Source organism: Eriocheir sinensis, chromosome 11 (assembly GCF_024679095.1).
Source record: "Eriocheir sinensis breed Jianghai 21 chromosome 11, ASM2467909v1, whole genome shotgun sequence".
Classification (NCBI taxonomy): Eukaryota; Metazoa; Arthropoda; class Malacostraca; order Decapoda; family Varunidae; genus Eriocheir; species Eriocheir sinensis.
Window position 1 is genome coordinate 21,373,165 of NC_066519.1, and position 4,664 is coordinate 21,377,828.

The following is a 4,664-nucleotide window of genomic DNA, read 5'->3' on the forward strand; positions in this document are numbered from 1 at the left end:
TATTGGTGAGGCCTCGGACGCCCTATCCTGAACGGCAAGGGGTGAGGGTAGTGGTCGGTCGGCTGGCTTGTTGGTTGAACAGTTAGTGATTAAATTAGTGTGATAACCACCCAATCATGTTGTCAGTCATGGAGTTGTGGATGATGTTTTTGGTTGATTAGTTCTTTTTTTCCTTTTACGTTCTGCCTAATGCGCCGGTAGGCTTTCTTGGGGGCCCTGATGGTCGGTCCCAGTCTGTTATAGCGCCGGCAAGTGTTTATAGTTCCGCCATTTTGATTGGCTCATGCTGTCCCCCGGAGCTCATCTTTGATCTTCTTTTTAGAGAGAGAATCGAAGAGTCCGGGTTGATAGGTGGTCTTCAGGACAACATGTGGGTAGTCTTAGGAATCTCGGCGGTGGATGAAAAATCCCAGCTTCTGGCGGCTGACGGGACGCGAACCCTGGTCCTCCCGGAAGCTGCCCCGCAAGCTGACCACTCAGCCACCGCCTCCCCAGTGGTTAGTTCGTCTGCCAGTTCGTTTAGTTTTTCACTAAGTCAGGACTTGTCAGGTTTCATAATTAGTCAAGTTCCCAGGTAGTTATAAAGTTGGTTGACCGGTCATTGTGTCGGCGGGATAGTGTATCACAACCAAATAATATTTTGTAAGTTATATTTGTCGACAGTTTTGCTGTGGACAGTCAGTCACTTAGCCATTTAGCGTATCAGTGTGGCATTCATCCAGCTATTCACTCAGCAACGACAAGAAGAGTCAATCAATGAGCAAGCAACATTACCAGTAACCAGTCAGTCAGCCCTAAATCGAACCGGACAATGTCAGATAGCCGGTCAGTCAGCCAGCCCGCCCGCCATTCGGTAAGCCAGCCGGTCAGTCAGCCAGCCCGCCCGCCATTCGGTAAGCCAGCCGGTCAGTCAGCCAGCCGGCCCGCCATTCGGTAAGCCAGCCGGTCAGTCAGCCAGCCGGTCAGTAAATCACTTCCCCAGATTGTCATTCATCATTATACTCATTCATGCATTCGCCATTCATCCACTCTGACGCTTACTCACCCAATGATTGTACCGCCACCACCATCGCCACCACCACCGTGATTGTGATACTCCACCACCACCACCACCATCACTACTACCACCGCCACGACCACCACCACCATCACCACCATTACTACTACCACTACCACCACCACTAACACTATTACTACCACCACCACCATTGCAACCATCACCAACACTATGATCGACACCACTACCACCATTACAACCACCACCACCATCACCACAACCACCACCATTACAACCACCACCACCAGCGCCACCACCACCACCTGTCGCCCTCATAAGAAGTACCATGGGGGAGGAGGAGCTGGACTCTGGCACCCTGACAATATAGGACTAGCTGGGAGGGGGGAGGGGGAGAGGGGCAACATATGCGTTCAAGCAGCGCCATGAGGTAACAGCTGCCTAAGGGAGCCTCAGTTTATCAGCCGCTCTCTCTCTCTCTCTCTCTCTCTCTCTCTCTCTCTCTCTCTCTCTCTCTCTCTCTCTCTCTCTCTCTCTCTCTCTCTCTCTCTCTCTCTCTCTCTCTCTCTCTCTCTCTCTCTCTCTCTCTCTCTCTCTCTCACACACACACACACACACACACACACACACACGCACACACACACTAAAGTATCATCAGCATCATCACCAGTACTTACTCTCACACCTTTCCTCCCTCTCTTTCCTCCCTTTCCTCCCCTTCTCCCCCCCCCCTCTTTCCTCCCCTTCCTCCCTCTCCTTTCCCTCCCCGTTGAGCAGGACACATCATCTTTAAAAAGCATGTTTGTGATTCTGTCCGGCTATTGTTATCTCTTTTGAGGCTGGTGATGCTGGAGCCGGATTAAACAGGCCGATTACGTTAAGTCCCGTCCTATGCTGAAACGCTCCCGAATACAACGCGGACTTAAACTAGCTTTCATCCTCACCCCAATCCCCTTTCCCTTCCCCCTTTCCCTTCCCCTTCCTTTTTATCCCTTTCCCCTTCATTCCCGTCCATCAACTCTATGACTGGTTCAAGCTTTCATCCCCACCCTCTTCCCCTTACTCTTCCCTTCCTTATTCCCTTCCCCTTCTCGTTCATCCCCTTCACTTTCTCTTCCCCTTCCTTATCCCCTTCCCTTTAATTCCCTTCCTCCCTCTCTGACTCTGATTCAAGCTTTCATCCTCACCTCCTTCCCCTTCTTCTCCCCTTCCTCTTCTCCTTCCCCTCCCCCTTTCCTTCTTCTTCTCGTTCATCCCCTTCCACTTCATTCCCCTTCATTCTCTCTACGACTGGTAATCTTTTATTCTCACCCCTTCCCCTTCCCCCTTCCTATTCCCCTTTCCCCCTTTATTCCCCTCCATCCTTTCTATGACACTGGTTCAAGCTTTTATCCTCACCCTTTTCCTCTTTCCCATCCCCTACCTCTTCCCCCTTCCTGTTCATCCCCTTCCCCTTCATTCACTTCCTCCCTCTCTGACTCTGGTTCAAGCTTTCATCCTCATCCCTTTCCCCTTCTCTTCCCCTTCTGATTCTCCTTCCCCTTCATTCCCTTCTCCTTCCTGTTCACCCCCTTTCCCTTCATTCCCTTCCTCTCTTTGTGTCTGGTTCTGTGTGTGTGTTTCTGTGGGTCTGTCTGTGTGTGTGTGTGTCTGTGTGTCTGTCTGAAGGGATGAATTGTTAATGTGAGAATATGCTTAGCTGTCTGCTCTGTGCGTGTGTGTGTGTGTGTGTGTGTGTGTGTGTGTGTGTGTGTGTGTGTGTGTGTGTGTGTGTGTGTGTGTGTGTGTGTGTGTCTAATGACTAACGTGTTTTATTAATGGATTCCGGTACATTTGTTGTTTTTACAGGTTTTCATTCTGTGTATCTGTCTGTCTGTCTGTATATGTATGTACGTCTGTTTGTGGGGGGATTGTTTATGTCTATTGTACGTCTGTTCGTCTGTATTGTTAATTTTTCTTTTTATCTACAGTCTGTCTCTATCTATCTATCTGTCTATCTATCTACCTATCTATCTCTATCAAGACATTCAGAAATCTTTAAACCATACACGAATTAAAAATAACAAGCTTTTCCAATTCCACTTTAACAACGAATCGAGAACAAAGAAATAAAAATAGACGTATATCAGTGAATGGTTAATTTTTGCCTCGGGATTATTTTCGTGACCTTTATTTTTGTGTGTTGTGAAAAAGGTCGCGGCGTCATTGTCTGGTCCCGTGATCTCAATTCGGTTTTCTATATTTGTGCTTATTTTGTTTATTCATATTTTCGTTATTTATTCATCCTTCGTCTATGTAATCAGTTAGTTTATTCATATCATTTTCTTTCTTTAGCATTCATCCATATTCCGTTATCTCTGATTTTGCTCATTTTGTTTATATTTGTTGTTTGTTGATTTGATCCCCTTTAATCTTTTTTTTATAGTGGTGCTTATTAACTCGTTTTGATATGTTTATTTTCATTAGTAATCTGTTTGTGTTTGTGTTTGTTTTGCTCGAGAAGACTCCTTTGATGCAGAATCGAAACACAATAAAAACAAAAAATGCACACACACACACACACACACACACACACACACACACACACACACACACACACACACACACACACACACACACACACACACACACACAAATGGGAACGTGGCTCAGGGAGAAATACCGACAGTCCATATTTATACATTTTTACTCAATTTCCTTTTTTTATTAATTTTCCACGTACCTTTTTTCTACTTTAATGGGAAAAGTCAGTACCTGTGAAGAGCTGCGTTTTTCGCGTCTTTCTCTTTTTTTTTCTTTTGATATTCAAGTTATATTAATTTTCTGCCTTTGTTTTCTCATTTATCAGTCATATATACTCTATTTTCTGTCACAAACTTCTGTATACGTATCCATCTCCTGATTCACACTCCTTTAATGTTCACTATTTCTAAAAACAATGCGTCTCTTATTCTCTATTTTTTGTGGGAATATGAATGATTATTATTGTGTAGGAGATATAATTAATCTGTAACATTTTTCTATCCGTGATCTCACCGTTAGTCCATTTGTGGATACTTCGGAAGAAGAGAGTAATGCGAGCAGCAGGTCTTCGAAAACAAGTTGATGAATGTCGTAGTACCCCCAGTGCATGATATCCTTTCGTCATTTTATCTTCCATTTCAAGAAAACAGATGAAAAAGAAAACAATAACAATATGAAATCAAACAGCAGGTTATTTTATTCATTAAGCAAGTCAAAAAGATCAAAGGCAAGAAATAACAATGTGTGTGTGTGTGTGTGTGTGTGTGTGTGTGTGTGTTTGGTGAGCATGACGTAGCCACATGCGGGGGGAGGACCGTGTGTGACTAATTGAAAAGGTGTTGTTTGAGAGAGAGAGAGAGAATGACCTTACCAGCTAAAATGTAAATCCTACCTTTTCGAAAACTCGTCAAGTTTCTGTAGTATACTTTTCCTTTCATAATTTAATATATCAGTCATGAAATATTAGCGAACTTTTTATCTAATTTTGTTTCTTTTTTATAGAATTTTTCGGGGTGAGCGACAGCACTTTTAAAATTGTAGATGGGCAGACTGAAAAAGAAAATGGATATACCAAAATAACACAGACAGAGACAGACACAGACATATGAAAACACAGATATTCGAA